This window comes from Haliotis asinina, chromosome 11 (assembly GCF_037392515.1).
Source record: "Haliotis asinina isolate JCU_RB_2024 chromosome 11, JCU_Hal_asi_v2, whole genome shotgun sequence".
In the NCBI taxonomy this organism is placed as follows: Eukaryota; Metazoa; Mollusca; class Gastropoda; order Lepetellida; family Haliotidae; genus Haliotis; species Haliotis asinina.
This window is the reverse complement of record NC_090290.1, coordinates 16323188-16342231: the sequence shown is the minus strand read 5'-3', so window position 1 is coordinate 16342231 and position 19044 is coordinate 16323188. Positions and strand designations below refer to the sequence as shown.

The 19044-nt window shown below is 40.3% G+C and overlaps 1 pseudogene; it reads right to left on the bottom strand.

Annotated features, from left to right (window-relative positions):
• Positions 1–9425: 9425 nt before the first annotated feature.
• Positions 9426–14276, bottom strand: LOC137255301 (mucin-5B-like; annotated as a pseudogene).
• Positions 14277–19044: the final 4768 nt, after the last annotated feature.

Below are 19044 nucleotides of genomic sequence, written 5' to 3'. Positions count from 1 at the left end.
CAGGGCACATAGCTTGTCGCCCTCAAAAAAGCAAGGGGTAGATCCCCTATCCATCCACCTAAAAGATAGGTCATTTAACTAATATCGTACAGTGGAATTGTAGAGGTCTAAGAACTAATTTCAATGAACTACAGCTTTTAGTCCAGGATCTCACACCATCCGCATTCTGTTTGAATGAAACACATCTGAAACAGACAGATAATTGTAACTTACGCCAGTTTAACGCCTATCATTCTCTTTTCCCTCCGGGTGATAGGGCCACTGGAGGTTCTACTATTCTTATACGGCAAGATGTTATTCATAGCCTTGTTATACTAAACACTAATCTCCAAGCTGTTGCAGTGCGACTGACTCTAGGTGTAGCATTTACACTATGTTCTCTGTATATTCCGCCTTCTTCAACACTTCAACATACTGACCTTCAATCACTCTATGACCAACTCCCAAAACCATGTGTTATTATGGGTGACCTAAACGGTCACAACCCACTCTGGGGCAGTACTAACACTAATACTAAAGGCAAAATAATTGAAGATTTCATTTCAAATAATGACCTGTGCATATTTAATGATGATTCAAGCACCTATCTGCATCCTGCAACTGGCACTTATTCTTCTCTGGATTTATCTCTTGCCGATTCTAACCTCCTCAATGAATTTGATTGGTCTGTTCATAATGACCTTTGTGGAAGTGACCACTTCCCAACTATCCTCTCAGAAATTACTCCATCCGATTCTCCATTGTTTACAAGATGGAACTTTTCGAAGGCTAACTGGTCTTTATATCAAACTATGTGTGAATCAAAACTGCGACCTGAATATTTCAGTGATATAACTGATCCAATTCAAACTTTTGCTGACATTCTAAATAAAATAGCTGATGAGTGTATACCAAAGTCCTCTACGACTCCACATGTACGAAAACCGTGGTTTAATGAAGATTGTAGACAGGCCAGAAAAGCGAGGGAAAAGGCAGAACATTATTTTCGCCGTCATCCAACTGTCCATAACCTAGACAAATTCAAAATACTGAACGCAAAGGCGCGTCGTACCTTTAAACAAAACAAACGACAATTGTGGAGAAATTATGTCTCCAAACATAATTCACGCACGCCAGTGTCCAAAGTATGGAACATGGTTCAAAGAATTAAAGGTAAAGGTTCAAAATCTGCCGTACGCCATCTCAAAGATGGTAATAATTTAATTACTGACAAATGTCAAATTGCAAATAAAATTGGCGAAACTCTTGCCCAAAATTCTTCATCAGCAAATTATGTCCCTGAGTTTCAGAGATATCAGAAACAACAGGAGAAGACAAGCATTCATTTTGAATCGGATAACGGTGAAGACTATAATGGAATGTTTTCATTGCATGAGCTATATACTGCTCTTGAACAAGCACATGACACAGCAGCGGGTGATAACAATATTCACTATCAGCTGCTGAAACATTTGCCTGAACCATGTCTGGTCACACTTTTAGATATCTTTCACAAAATATGGACATCTGGAAACTTTCCTCCTTCTTGGCGTAATGCCATTGTAATCCCTGTACCCAAACATGGTAAGGATCATACTGATGCTTCCAATTACAGACCGATCTCTTTAACCAGCTGTGTCTGCAAAACCATGGAACGAATGGTAAATAACAGATTAATTTGGTATCTGGAAACCAATAACCTCATTACAAATATTCAGTGTGGTTTTCGGAAGAATAGAAGTACCATTGATCATTTGGTACGTTTAGAATCCTTTGTCAAAAATGCTATAGTAAATAAACAACATGCTGTATCGATATTCTTTGATCTCGAGAAAGCGTATGATACCACCTGGAAGCATGGCATTTTAAAGGATTTACATGATTTTGGGTTGAGAGGTCGTTTACCTCATGTTATATCACAGTTTTTAAAAGACAGACAGTTTCAAGTCCGAGTGGGTTCAACCCTGTCTGACCATTATAATCAGGATCAGGGTGTTCCACAAGGCAGTATATTGTCTGTCACATTATTTAGTATTAAGATAAACAGTTTATCCAAGGTTTTAAACGATTCCATTGATGGATCACTTTTTGTGGATGATTTTAATATTTCTTGTCGCGGTAAAAATATGCATACTATTGAAAGACAATTGCAGTTGTGTTTAAACAGAATAAATAAATGGTGTCTTGAAAACGGCTTTAAATTTTCTCAGTCTAAAACTAATTGCATACACTTTTGTAGAAAATAGAAGCCACATAAGGACCCTGAACTATCTCTAAATGGCACTCCCATCAAAGTTGTAAAGGAGACCAAGTTCTTGGGACTTATTTTCGATTCTCATTTAACCTTCTTACCGCACATTAAATCCCTTAAAGCTAAATGCCTGAAGGCACTTGATTTGTTGAAAGTTGTTTCCAACTCAAAATGGGGAGGGAATCAAACTACCCTCTTACACTTATATCGATCACTCGTCCGTTCAAAACTTGATTATGGCTCCAACGTATATGGAGCCTGCAAAAGCAACCTTAATCTTCTTGATTCTGTCCACCACCAAGGCTTAAGACTTTGTCTTGGGTCCTTTAGAACATCACCTGTTGATAGTCTCTACGTTGAGGCTGATGAACCATCTCTTACACAACGTCGTATAAAACTGTCTTTACAATACATTACTAAATTATATTCTAACGAATCTAACCCTGCCCATAATTGTGTTTTCAATCCGCTTTATGAGGAGTTGTATAACAAAAAGTCTTGTCCCGCCTCTAGGGCACAGAATTAAACCCTTTCTTTCTTCTGCCGGCATTGAGCTGGAAAGTATATCGCCTTCCCGTCTTCTTTCTTCTCCTCCTTGGCAACTGGTAAGACCACAAGTGGACCTAACGTTAACTTCATTTAAAAAATCAGAAACAAATGAATTACAATATAAACAAGAATATAATCAATTAAAAACTAAATATAGCAATCATAAACCCTTATTTACAGATGGTTCCAAGGACGGTGGTGCATAAGCTTGTGCCACTGTCATTGGATCCAGAACAATATCTTCTAGAATTCCAGATAACAGCTCTATTTTTACTGCAGAAGCAAACGCCATATTAACAGCTCTTAAATATATTCAAAGACACCCTAAACGTAAACAATATATAATTTATTCAGACTCTCTTTCTTGTCTTCAGGCGATTAAAAATATTTCTTCTAAACATCCACTTTTAATAGAAATTATTGAATTGTATAATGATCTTGCTACTGGCCAATACGACATTGTCTTTTGTTGGTTACCCAGCCACGTGGGCATTTCTGGTAACACACTGGCTGACCTTGCTGCTAAAGCAGCACTCAACAAATCTGTGACGCCACTTCTTATTCCATACACTGATTACAAAGCGAGAATTAGAACGTAAATCCGTGATCTGATGCAGAAGAAGAGGGACACTCAAGTAGGTATAAATAAATTACGTGAAATAAAACCGTATATTGGTTACACCTACTTGGGCTGTCAGTCCAGATTTGAAGAGGTCATTATGAGACGATGTCGTATTGGTCACACCAGATATACGCATAAATACCAGCTGAAAGGTGAGGATCCTCCATTTTGTATCCCTTGTGATGAAAGAATCACGGTCAAGCACGTCTTGCTTGACTGCGTGGAATATTCCATTACAAGGGATACCTATTTTAAATTACGTAGTATGAAGGACCTTTTTACTAATATTAGTTGTCATTTAATTATTGGGTTTTTAAAAGAATTAGATTTATTAAATGAATTGTAAATAGATAATTTTTTATTATCCTCAAAGGGGGTTGTATCCTCAAAGGGGGTTGAAGTACCGTAAAACTATTGTCCTCCTGAGAGGGTACGTAAGCCCACACACATTCAAAGTGAATTCAAACTTTCCATGTTTTTAATCGTAGAATAAGTGTCCTTTTACTTAATGGCTAAATTTCCCGAATTGCTGACGGCTGAGGGGATGATGTAAATCCATCTAGGGTCCATGCAGGTGGCAAAGGTACTGTAAGTCCCCATGGTCCCTAGTATGGTGATCTACCTTCAGTTGTTGGCAATCTATAGCCCATTTTGATATTGTATTGTCCTCTATAGGTAAATTGTTTTAGGTATAGTTACTAGTTTTATATTCTACTCTGTGATATTCTAGTTGTTTTACTGTCCTTCGTTGACAGGTTTTATAATAGGCATATATTTCATTTCAGAATTAAATGTCCTCGTCACGATATGGCTGAGATACTGCCGATGTGACGGTAAATATTAACTCACTCACTCACTCACCAACCTCCCACACAGACACACACACACACACACACACACACACACACACACACACACACACACACACACACACCCCATCCCCCCACACACACCCCAACCTCCCTGCATCATCGAGCATTGCTGGGAATAAACACAAGAATTTTTTTATGACGGCGTTCACTCCCCACAGCATTACGCTGCTAACACTAAACTGGGGGACCTACCTGTCTGTAAACGTGAGACCGATCGTCATTACAGTACAGTCACTTGACGACGTCAGTTTTGAGGAGTAAGGTCAGTAAGGTCGAAGGGCTCGTTTACCAACTTCATTTGGTCGCCGGCACACTGCATGTCGACTGATACAGTGTCCTTGTGCCGTCGTTGCTTTTGGTGTCGCCGTTACAAACCGTTGTCCGGATGTAGCGATTAACATCGGGCGTTGTCACAAGGAGAAAAGTCAGTCCAAGACCACAGTGACGTATTAGCTGCTTTTCTTAGTTGTTGCTTCAGTCTGGTGACAGTAAGGTTCTGGAGGCGCTGTAAGTTCTTTTTGGGGTGATTCCGACAACTCTCCTTCTCTCTTTCGATTTGCCTCAAACGTTGCATATTTCTGTGTTCATTTTACTACTGTGTTGCTCACATGGCGCGTAGGCTGTATGCAACAGGAAAATTAGGTTTGGCATTATGTGCGACTTTGGGGCTACTCGTAAACCTGTTCCGCCTTTTGTTTGCGAAAAGGATGGATCTGTACGTTTGTTACATGGCTCAGCATGATTGTATCACCTCATGTTTGTCTTTGTGAATTTAGTTTCTTTTGAGCACCAGTTTATACACGCAGGCACTCGCCGTGCACATGGAAAATCCACTGCAAGACAGAGGCGACCTTGTACCACCAAACAGGAATCAATGCAAGGTTCACTCTCCTCCCAAGAATTCCAAGCAGGCGTCATAGTAGCACAGTACGATTCGGCTCATGATTTTTTGTCTTTGCCGAAATAGATAGATATATAAACAGAATGGAAAACGTTCGTTGATGATGAGTCCTCAAACTCCAAGAACTGTTCCTACATGCCTAGTTAGGCTTTGTTCACAACGGTTGTATTGCTCCACGTGCTATTGTGTAAAATAAAAGCTGTTTGAAAAGTTTGAAAATATCCCTAAATAAGCATATAGAAAAGCACTTTGCATGTAATTTGACGTCCGGTCACACGTGCAGTTTGGTCACAAGTGACACGTGCAGATGTGTACAATACAACACGCTGTTTTTTTGATACTTTAAGTTCACACACCTGAAAATGAAAACGGAAGAACGGTTGATTATTCTCTAGCCTCGGAATGATCTGGTGAACACGTATTTTCAAACTACACGAACGCCAGTCCATGGCTACAGAAAGTCAGCTTCTCCTCCGTGGGTATGCTGGAACGGCCCAAATTGAAGTGGTCAGGCATTTTGGTTTCCATCGAAACATGATTTCATCTCAGTGGACAAATTTTTCAACATAATGGGAACATGAGGGATTTGCCTCGGATCAGCAATCCACACGTGACGTCACATCAGGATGACAACGATTGCCCCAAAGGAACGATACAGAATACATGATGTCCCTGGGATGGAGTTTTCTTCATCTGGACATCTCAAGTGAAAGGATGTACAAAAGGCGAGGTGCACGGTATGTTAACGCTTGCTTTGTTTAACACTGACAGTTTGTTTGCGGCAGCGATGTGGTGAGACATCACATCTCATGGTCGCACCATACCATAGCCCTGCTGTGGAGTTTCTGGCTATCCACTCACCAACTCACTCAGAGACACACCCACTCACCAACTCACTCATTCATCCACTCACCCTCTCACTCACTCAGTCACTCGAAAGAACAATGGGTTCCTAATGAGGTAATTCTATTCAATGAAACAAAGCAGTGCACAAGGTGCATTTACACACTTACATATTATATAAACAGCATACATTTCACAGAAAATGCCCTTTCATAGGTGCAGATACGTGCAATTAAAATTGCAGGAGTAGTCACTCTCTGTGATCAACTAACTGGAAAACAACAACAAAAATCAACCAGATTGCAAACTCCATACAAACACGATGCAAACCGTCTCAATGTTGGTACGGTTTTAGGCTCATAATCACATATGCGGGGATTAAACTGTGTGTGTCAAGGCCTCGAATGATAAAACAGAATCACTCAACAATGCTCATCTCATCTCTTTTTGGTGTATCTACATTTATTTGTGTAAACTAACAATGAAGGCAATGTGAGCACATTCCTGAAGCTGATATTTTGTCTGAGAATTTGTCAACTCAACATCTTACACTTTCATAGTATATCATCTTGACAATTTGCTTTTGTCTGATTCACAGTGAATGAATTACGTGACGTCATAGCATTGTTCATGACGTCACAACACCATTACATACCAAGGGATGTTTTGTCCTAGAGCAACATGTACATGAAAAAAATATGAACCCCGATATTTTCGCCCTCTTAGACAGTAAATACTATCATTATAATTACATGTGATCATGTCGTGTTATTCAAGACGAACGCCGTCTGCGTCGCGTTCTAACACTGAGACTGGTTCCCTTAAAATGCACATTCAATCAGTTTTCATTATGATTTATGTATGTTTCCATCATATATCATCTACAGAGAAGGTGGGAATTAAAACACACAGCAAGCGATACACAGGCATCCTGCTTTGAAGAACATGTGGCGTTTACAAATTATATAATATTGCTTGGTATCACATAGTGAGTAAGTATGTTTTTACGCCGCTTTTAGCAGCATTGCAGCAACATCACGAAGGGACACCAAAAATAGACTTCACATATTGTGCTGCATGTCAGGAATCGAACTCGTCTCTTTGGCTTAACCAGTGAACGCCTTGCCCACTTTGCTACCACACCGTCCCTTTGTCTCAAATTTCTTTCATCGATAGGGGTTGGAGTCTTTGTGGGTCACAGGGAGGGGTGAAAGGCGAAGAATGATCCTCACGTGAGCATGACTCATCTGTGCGGCCGTTGCCAAGGGGCGGTAAATAACAGTTATGTAATTTCAACGTAAAACCGTCGGTAATCGACGTAGAAATGGTACAATTCACGAAAGAAAATAAAGAACAAATGTGCTGAGGCGAAACAGTACCAAAAGCTTGAATAAACATTTTGAAGCGGTTTCTACATTCTGTTCGCGTACGTATGACAACATGTGCGCTGCTCTATGTTTACTTTGTGCATTGTGTATTCGCACGCAGTTTGCTCTCATAGGATGCAGGACCTCTTATCACTTTGGTGCTGCTAAAACTAAAACCAGAATATAGGTGAAATGGGATTTGAACCTACAATCAAAGCATAGACAGGGCTAACTGTGCTTCCATTCCTTTCGTGGTGATCAGGATTCGAAATTGCTTATACACACTTCAATTATTTCAACATTTGATTAAAGTGTTCGTTCGTCACGCCAAAGTCCACACATGGGGACAATTTGTGAAGCTCATTTCTGGTGTCCGCGCTGTGATATTCCTGGAATGTTGCAAAAAGATTCACACACTTATGACGTTGTGTGGGCCAGACTCAACTATTTACAGGAATATAGTGGGAATGGCACTCATCATTTCTTACCATTAGTAGTACTAATTTTGTGAAATGTTCCTGTGTATTTTGTCATGTTCTCTTTGAAGAAAACAACGGATGCAAGATAAAATTGTTTTAAATGGATATTTTTAACTCAATGGATAACTATTAAATGGATATTTTTAACTGAAAACCTTACCGACCTAAACAAGGCAGCCACCAGTATACTCTATCTAGCCCCTTGTATTAGACAATTATGTTGATGCAAACCTATTATTGTTTGGGTTGATTCTAAGCCAGGAACTGTCTAGCCATTCCGTTCATCTGAAAAGTAAAACTGATGGGTCATTGTGACAAAATCTGCCGGAATCTGCTTTGTTCTACACCCTTTCCATGAAGCACCATTTTCTTTTGATTCCTCCATCCCGAAGATTGACGGTGGGGTAGCACAGTGGTTATGGCATTCGCCCGTCTAGCCGAAGGCCCCGGTCGATTCGCCAAATAGGTACAATGTATGAAGCTCATTTCTGAGACAGCGCTCACTCACTCACTTATAGCTGTTATTTTCACGAATATCGACACATGAAATTCTTCAAAGGCATTTAGAAGTCGGTGAGGTAATACAAGACACTATTATGGATGACAACTTCTTTAATGCTTTCTAACACGACGTTTCAATAATTATCCACCTGACGAAGGGGTAAGAATTAGCCTTGAAACGTCGTGTTAAAAAGAATTAAAGAAGTTGTCATCCATAATAGTGTCTTGTATTAATATCGACACATGTCCTTCTCTACTTGTAAACACAAATTAAACCATTACGTGAAACCCTTAAGAATTCATGTTGTCGATAATTAAATCCGCGACCCTTTACACGTGACCAATACACGCTGCTCAGCATCCCAACTGCATCGAACACCATCAAACAACAAACTTGAATTGGAATTGATTCTTCCACTGCAGTCGGTCTTCCAAATAATGAGTTAGTGATTGAGCATAGAAAGTTAGTGATGGAACATAACAAGGGAATATATACTAACATCGTGATGTTATGGGGAATAGAAACGAAGTTTTAGGCGTGACTAGCAAACGCTTTAACTACCAATCTATAGCTACCCTGTCCCTCGTAACATCATGTCATGTCTAGAGATTGTTTAGAAATATTCTGTGATGTATGTCTTCACAAGCAAACGTCAACAACCTTAGTTATTGTTTTCTTTCATCCCGTATCTAAATGCATGTGCATTTAGTCATCTCGCAATCTTTCACGTCAAAGCCTAATCCCAAAACGAGTCTCCCATGACGTTACGATTATTAAAGTCACGTGGTATTGTTACGAGAGTGTAAACATCCTTACATTATGCAGAAAGTGAAATCCGTTGCGACGTCCTCACGTCACGTGTTACATTGCGCCTTTGTCTTCTCTCGATGTCTTCCTTAAAGGTTGGTTGGGTGTAGCAGTACATTGACGTAAACATTCGAAATCAATGCCTAAACGCCAAATGAACTTCTTGTGATAATACTATTGTTAAAGTCATGATTATTAGTACGAAAATCATTGTAAAGTCTTCGCGTCACGCGTTACATTAGGCCCTCTTCCTTTAAGGTAGGTTGATGTTGACATCACACTGACGTTCGAAATAATCTGCACGGTCATCTTTTCTCCATGCGTTGAGAGCATCATCCTTCACAAAGGACTGGAGGAAACACCATCTTTCAGAGTAATAGTATTCGTAACTCTTGCACGTGAACGCCGTATGCTGGACACAGATATATTCACACACTGATTCGTGCCGACGTATCTATAGCTTATGTTGTTCAACTCCCAGACCACGTGTCCTCGAATTCTTGTGAAAGAATGTGACTAAGTGGAGCAGTCTGCAACAGAGTTAACATACGGTCACAGCTACGAGCATGTACCTGTGTTTGATGTAACGTAAGTGACGTTAAATGTTCTTCATTATCATCTGCCATCTTCCATGTATCATCTATCATCGATAGATGGCGAGTGGTCCTGTGCGTAGTGCTCAGGTCACCATCAGTTGAAGTTAAGCACCGTCGAGCTCGGACAGTCCTTGGATGGTTGGCCGTGTTTGGCAGTTTAACTCCTGAAAGTTTCTAGGACTTCGGTCCTGCCCCACAACGAAGCACATGGGAAACATGTGGTCTCAGCTTAGGCAAGTGAGTTTGTTCAAATTTGCCTCTGTTTACGCAGCAGAAAATGGGTACCCGGTGAGATAGAGTCCTGTGACTATACCCATCTAGCGCCTAAGAGGGCAGCTTGGGTTATCCGGGGTAATGATAATCAGATTCTGATTAGAGCGTCCAGTGAGCAACTGGTCAGATGGATACTAGGGGCTATATAAGTGAATTATTATCATTATTATCATTATCGCTACGAGCTTCTAGAAATGAGTCATTCGATGGAAAGAAAATGTCTCAGCTCTGAGACTGTACGTTATCGTACAGTTGTGATGGGGTGAACGTAGTTTCTTAAGCGAAATTGCGGTTTAAAGTTACTGATGTTGCCATGGATTCATGCAGTGTATTTTAATACCTGGAGTGGTGGTAGTTGTTGTAGTCCTTGTCGTAGTCGTTCCCAGAGTCGTAGTTGTTGTAGTAGTTGTCGTCGTTGTAGTTGTAATTGTCTCAGTTTTAGAAGTTGTCGAAGTGGTCGATGCCGGAGTCGTCACTATCGGAGACGTGGTTGCTGATGCTGTCGTTGTTGTTGTCTCAGGTGTAGGGGTCGTTGTCAATAACAGAGGTGTTGGAGTTGTCGTCCGAGGTGTCGTCGTTGCTGGAATCGTCGTTATCAGCTTCGTTGATGCTTGATCATCGGGAAGCAAGCATACGAAGTCTGTTGCTGACGTCACGGGAACACACACCTCTCCAGACATGCATAGGCTTTGTATGCAAGTGTGATTCTGAAAGATGTATTAAGTTCGTCAATAAATAGTTAATGGCTGCATCATTTAAACCGCATTTTCAATACTGTTCTAGGTACAGCACAACGTGACAGCTTAATGCGAGGGTTGAGCGAGTTTACTTTTATGTCGTGTTTGGCAATATAACGGTGGGGAATACCATACTATGAATACCACACGCAGTTTCCACTTTGGGAATTGACCCAGGTCTTCGGTGCGACAGGCGAATGATTTAACCACGGCATAGGCTCGATATGGTTTTGTCAGCCAATGTATTGGTAGAATATTAATAAAAGCAGAGTAAAGCCATACTTACTCAATTACTCATGCCACTTCTACAGCAATTGTCAAAAGCATGCATTTCAACACGAACCATAATTATCATCTTAATCTAACTTTCGTTAAATCGTATCTTATTACCTAAGATACTTAGATTAAGATTACTACAAAGATTATTAACTTCCGGACTTCGGGTAAAATCTACCTTCAGTTGTTAGCAATCTACAGCCCATTTTTATTATTGTTTTGTCCTCTATAGATAAATTGTTTAGGTATAGTTACTAGCTTTATATTCTACTCTGTGATATTATAGTTGTTTTACTGTCCTTCGCTGACAGGTTTTATTATAGACATATATTTCATTTCAGTATTAAATGTCCTCGTCACGATATGGCTGAGATACTGCCGATGTGACGTTAAATATGAACTCACTCACTCACTCACTCACTCACTCACTCACTTCGGGTAAAGTTTGTCGTCGACAAACCTCGCTGAACAGAATAAACAGTCATGACAACAACGGGAAACTAACACCTGAAATCATTAAGAATGTATAGTGGCCCTGAAACGAAATGACAAGAGAAAACTAAATAGGCAAAAGGTCTTGAAAATCCTTTATCCTGATTCAAACAGACTGAGCTTTGATCTTTTCGATTCATCACTAATTAATTCCCATTCTGTCTAAAGCCACTGAATCATAAACCTTCAACTGTACGAATACCATTTGGATATGTCGTGAATATTTACAATGATTTATTTCCGTAAACGTACTGCGGCAATCGTCTCTCGCAAGCAACTAGGTGTTCAAAGTGAGTGTTGATATAAAAATTGTATTCAAGCGGAAAATGTAAACGTGTTTCACAAAAGGCTATGTCATGATCAGCGTTTTGATATTGAAACCCGTGAAGATCCCGGTTAGGACTCAGTTTGATTGCTTAGATCAACGCTAGTTTAACCTCGTTTATTTACAGACGACTGCCACTCGGCTGGAATACTGCTGAGTTAAAAACCACAACAAATACTGAAGACAACGCCCAACTGAAAACGGACTCCTTCATTAACCGAACTTTTTAATATTTTAATAGCAATTTGATCTCTAATACTGCGAAATTTGGCTGCATCTGATCCAGCATTGCCTGTGTAATCTCACTTTAAAGTTAGCAAATCAAATTCGTGAAATACACCCATACATTTCCTTTTCGGAGAGTATATTTATCCTGTTTCTTCTTTTCGCGAATACGTTTTTCGATTTGATAATACCAGCAATCAGTTGATGATGTATCGTGCGCCGCACACATCACCAGAACATGAATGTCAACGCAGTCATGTCGTGTTTACCTATTACCGTATATTGCCTGCAGCTTTAATTTTCCCCATTTCGATTACCAGCAAGATAACATGTTAGTATACAGCATAACAGATCTGAGGTTGCGCCCATGTAAAAACTGTTATTTGTAGACAACTAAAGAGGTTGTCAAATCTAATAACAGTAAACAGCAACGTTGGTTAAGGCTTAGGTGTATATTAACAATTCTTCTGTTAAAGTAAATGTCAATATTTATTTCTTTTTCTAAGTAACTTTACATCGCTGTGACATCAAAATGAGAATAAACCACATTAGCTCTTGCTGGAATGTAAATCTCGGTCAACATCAAATCAACAGAGAGTATTGATATCTGGAGCGGTTTCTGTTCATAACGAAGACGACCGAGAAGGTTTTTTACAGTTCTGCCTGTTTCTCACAGTCTGCCTAGCCTATAGACATTCGCACACGGGGAGTATCCCAAAAGCATAAAAAAAACATCCATATACATTAGCAGGTATTCATGAGTTTGTAAGAAGAAAAATCTAAATGCACTGATCTGGATCCTCGAAATCTTGGAATGTAAGACTTCAAGACAACAATGGACTAGCATAAGTTATGAGCTCATGTGTCCTTCAAGCAAAAGCATCCCCAAATGCAAACTTCATAACCCCAATAGATTTGTAAGTTATGTTAACAAACATACCAGTATGAACGGGGGAGTGGGTTTGGCTTACCCTCTCTATTCGTGACGACCAATCATACCAGAAGATACAATGAAATTTATCCTACAAAAATGTCGTTTTCTGATTGACTGAGCGCTCTACTGTTATATTTATTGCACCTCGCTTAGAAGCGAGGTACATTTCAATTACCCCGCGGGTAAATTAGAGCTAACCACAACCCATTCGGTTCTTTGTGGTAGTACTTCTTTGTCTCGAAAAACATTGAATCAGGCATGATGTACGGAATTACCGATGTCTTGCGAAGGTACAGGCTAATGGCGCCATGGCTGACAACATCCAGTGAGGCATAAACATCCGCCAACAGTAGTTCATCTCTTCTCTTGTGAAATGGCGGTTTTGACTTGCTAAATAAATTTATGAGTATTTATGATGTATTGCTACTAACAAATACATCATGTTCGATCTAGGTCTGTCCATCAACATGTGTTTAGGATGAGGACACCCTCCCCTCTACTGCAATCGGACCCGTGAAGGTCGCGGGGTAGAATAGGCCTTCAGCAACCCATGCTTGCCATAAAAGGTGACTATGCTTGTCGTAAGAGGCGACTAACGGGATCGGGTGGTCAGACTAGCTGACTTGGTTGACACATGTCATCGGTTCCCCATTGCGCAGATCGATGCTCATGTTGTTGAACACTGGGTTGTCTGGTCCAGGCTCGATTATTTACAGACCGTCGCCATATAGCTGGAATATTGCTAAGTGCGACGTAAAACTAAACTCACTCACTCACTCACTCACTCTACTGCAATCGCCATTTGTCAAAACCTCTGAGTTACAACCTAGTGTGTGTTAATGGGACGAGAGGGAAGAGAGAGAGGAACTCATTTTAGAAACAGCCATCGTGAGATCAAGCCTAACCATCTCATTCAACAAGCATACCTTCCCTTTGTGTTGGAGCCCAGTGCTGGGACGTACATGTGTCATCGAGACATCATCAGATCAGTTCCACTACCGACGTCTTCCGAGTTCAGTTCACAACATTTTGTCTTCATATTTCAATTTACAGACAAACATTTAGGAGAGTACAGACAAAGTCTGTGACAATGTTCCAGTGTTTTAACCTTCAACAACTCATAACCATATCCCTGGAGAATCTTGTCATATGAACCACCCAGATTCAGGATGGTGGTAGGCTTGATACCGTTACAGAGGACGACAATGACTTGGAACAGAATCACTCTGATTATTGTCATCGCCATGGCCGACAGTCAACTTAGGCATCGAAATTTGCAAGCAGGATGTTCAGACGAATGTCCAAACAATGGCGTCTTGAAGTGGGCAAATGCACCGTAAATGAGTTAATGCACATGAGTGAATAAACGTTTGCAAAACTCCTATGGGAATTTTCAAGCGCCTTGCTACAGCAATACCAAAAGAAACAACATCACCACTGCACCCAATAACAACTTTTAATGATTAAAATCAGTTTAAGAGATCGCTTTATACAAACCCATTCAATATCACGGATTCTAGATAAACACTTCCTTGTGGGGATATAGATTTCATGGACGGATGCTAGTTTTTCTTTCTTTATTTCTTTAACTTTCTAAACGCAGTGACAGTTAATTGTATAAAGTTATAGCTTTGTTGAAGCAGTTCCGGCTGAGATAACACAGCATGGTAAAGACATCAGTTGCTGCCAAGCTGGACTAACAGTGAATATGATCGATTGGGATTTTCCTATGCTAATAGTTAATCATATCGGTTAAATTATGTTTCTGATATTTTAAAGGTCAAACTCAAAGTAAAAGTGCCAATACATCATGTTTCGAATATCTAACAAAAGCTGTCCTCGCCTTTATACTGTATGTCGAGAGATATTTTGTCGTAGTTACAAAGTGTTGTCGGATGTAGCGATCATTACCAGGCATTGTCACACGTTGTCGACCTTCGATCTCATTCTGACGTATTGTGTGTGTTAGTTGTTGCATCAGTCTGATCACAGTAAGGTTCTGGCAATAACGGTGCTGTTAGTTCTTTTTTGGGTCATTCTACACCTTTCTCCTTCTCTCTTTTTATTTGTCTCATACGTGACATATTTTTTATGTTCATTTCAGTACTGTGTTGCTCATAGGTCGTGTAATCTGTATGTATTTCGTGTTACAACAGAAAAATCGTTTTGGATTATATGTGACGTTTTGGTGATTCGCTAACGTGTTCCCCCTTTTGTTCCCCGGAAGGATGGGTATGGTTATACGCGCACGTTCTCGCCGGTCACACGTTAAATACAACCACGACAAGGCGACTTTGTACGCCCTGAACAGGAATCAATGCAAGGTGTCAAGATAGACATGTTCACTCTCTTTCCCAAAATTCCATGCACCCATCATAGTAACACATTCGTCAATTCCTGAATGTTGTCTGTCATTGAACAATCACATAAACGTAGTAATAAAACAGATGACCTTTACAACATATTGTCAACGGGTTCATATATGGTTGGTGCGTCGACTTCGGATCGGCTCATGGATAGGATGACTGGAGAATTACATACATGCAATACTTTGACGAAATGATGAATGAATACGTTGATGAAGACGAGGGCATAGTTTAGATCGAACGTCTTTAGTTGGTTCTACAAGACATGACAAACAGGTATGCATGAATGAGGTGAGCGGACTTCCAACTCAACCCCAGGGCCTTTCCTGCGAGCGGCATAATCCTGCTCGCGATCGTCCCCACAAGGACAGTCGGAATGCCGGCCTCCACACTCACATCTCAGTTCTCATCTCTCACGTCTATCGTCCAGAATAGATGTGAGCATACATATCTATAGTTTCTAACAACAATAGACAGGCAAAGATTCAACAATGGACAGATAGAGAAGCTAATAGCACTTCCTTCTACAGCTGATGTGATGACAGACACAGCCAAGGGGGATAACCAATAAAGGCCATAAATGTCATATACAGTAATTAATGGAAGTGACAAAGAGGAACAAGGTAGATGACAAAACAGTGTACTCTGCGGTAGTGATAAAGATCAAGATTGCAGATTGAATAATAATAACTAAATATCATATAGCCTGGTCACATAGTTTTTGGTCAGTAGAAATATTTGACATCGCTGTCCTGAAGTAGACACTATAACAATATCCTTAACCTCCAGGGAATATTCCTACTTGCCTAGTAAGGCCTTGTTCACGAAGGTTGCATCGCTCACGAGGTGTTAGCGATCAATTATTTTATTGCATAGACATAGCGACGGAAAAGGTAAGTGTGCCTGACCTAAAACTGCGTAAAATAAAAGCTGTTCGAGAGGTCATAAAAATATCCCTAAATAATCATAAAATGCACTTTACATGTAATTAGATGTCAGGTCTCGAGCGTGATAGTGCACTTTGTATACAATGCAACAAGTACGCTTTTCGAAAACTTATGTTCACACGCCTGAAACTGAAAAGTGAAGAACGGTTGACTATTCTCTTGCCTCGGAATGATGAGGTATAAGCGTAATTTCAAACAAACCTACACGAACGTCAGGCCACGGTTTACAGAAAATGAGCGTCCCCTACATGTGAATGCTGAACACTAGGATGGCTCAAACTGAAGCGGCCAGACATTTTGGTGTCCGCCGAAACATGGTCTCATCTCAATGGAGAAATTTTCAACTTAATGGGAACATGAGAGATTTAGCAATCCAGACGTGACATCACAACAGGAAGACAACGATATTCGGTTGCTCCAAAGAAGATTTGATACCCCTGGAATAGTGTTTGCTTCACTGACGACCGAGATTTTATCTGGGCATCTTTCTCCAGGCATTTTGACACCTGAAGTTCGCACACCTGAAACTGAGAATTGAAGCACGGTTGGTTACTGACGATCGAGAGTTCTTCTCTACATCTCAGATGACAGTGTGTAGAAACGGAGAGTTCAAGGTGAACGGTCTGCCGACGAATGCGTTGTTCAACGTTGACAGTTTGGTTGCGTCAGCGATGTGGTATGGTGAGACTTCACATCCCATGGTCGCACAATACCATATAGCTGCTGCAACCAAACTATCAACTGCTGTGGAGTGTCTGACTGTCTACTCACGAACTCATTCAGAGACATACCTACTTACCCACTTACTCAGTCATCCACTCACTCAATCACTCTCCCAGACACCCAACCAGTCTCTCACAAGAATACAAAAACAACCATAGGTGCCTAATAAGGTATTTTTATTCAGTGAAACAAATCTTTAAAAGGGGCATTTACATGCATACATAACATAAGATGCAGATACGCACAATTAAGACTGCAGGAGTAGTCACTCTCTGTGATCAACTACTGGAAAACAACAACGAGAATCAACCAGGTTGCAAACTACATACAAACACGATACAATAATCGATGCAAACCGTTTTCATCTTGGTACGGTTTTACGTTCATTGTATAATCAGATATGCGGAGATTAAACTGTGTGTGTCAAGGCCTCAAAAGACAAAACAAATCAACTGAACAATGCTCATCTCATCTCAAATATCTATTCGGTGTGTCTATATCTATTTGTGTTAAATGACATTAGAATTACAAGACATTAATAAATAAATTGACATTAAAATTACAAAAAGACAATGTGCATGAGCATATTCATGAAATGGATATTTTGTCTCTTTGTCAACTCAACATCTTACACTTTCGTAGCATTTGTGATGACAATTAACTAAATAGAGGATATTGTATTAAAACTGCATGTGATCATGTCGTGTGCGTGAGGGATGGAGAGTGAGGGATGTACCGATATTTAGACACGCGTCGCAAACATACCATGATATGGGCAGGATAATATTATTTTGTTTATTACCGAAGTCGTCAAATTGAGCATGATAAACCCACAACCTACTTTCAACACAGGCGGGCTACCCGCCTTCGGCGCATGTAGAACGTAACGCCACAGAAGAAACGTGACGTCATAGCATCGTGCATGACGTCACAACACCAATTTTGTCCTAGGATATCATATATATGAAAAAATATGAACCCCGATATTTTCGCCCTCTTAGGCAATAAATATATTATATCATAACTACATGTGATCATATTATCGTGTTATGCAAGACGAACAACGTCTCCATTGAGTTGCGAATACTGACACTGGTTCCTTTCAAATGCACATGGACATAGCCGAACACACCCATCAGTTTAAAGAAAACAACGGATGCAGGAAAGTTTGTATAAATGGATGTTTTAACACACAATAGATAAAATAATCTTACCAACCTAAACAAGGCAGCCTTCTTTATAATCTTACTAGCCCCTTGTATCAGACAATTATGCTACTGCAAGCCTATTGTTGCTGGGGTTGATTCTAAGCCAGGAAATGTCTAGCCAAAATTGTGCCAAAATCTGCCGGAATCTGCTTGATTTTACACCTTTTTCAAGAATTTTCACTTCCTCACGATTCCCCCCATCCTGGTAAGGGCGTTGTGGTAGCACGGTGGTTATGGCGTTTGTCGAAGGCCAGGGTCGATTCGCCATATGAGTATAATGTATGAAGCTCATTTCTGGTGCTGGAATATTTACTAAAAGTGTCGTCATACCGAGGTAGCGCTCAGTCACTCACCTCTAGCTATTATTGTCAGGAATGTCGATACATGTCCTTAGAATAGTGAGTGAGCATAGTGTTACGCCGCATTCAGCATTATTACCGCACCTTTCTTGTGGAGAATAGAAAGTAGGTATTGGACGAGCAAGTGCTGAAACCATCAACCCACCCCTTTCCTCTAAAACATGTTTCGTAGGAGAGATGTAGTTTCACGTATGCGTCCACATGCTTACGTACAACTCACGTAAATTCAGTCATCTCCCAATCTTTTCAATCAATGCCGACACGCCAAATGAACCTCTTGTGATCTTACTATTGCTATAGACATGGGTATTAGTAAGGACCTTACATTAAGCAGAATGAGAAATCCGTTGGTGACGTCTTTACGTCATGTGTTATAGTAGTCAATCAAGCCTTTGTTTTCCCCTTGAAATC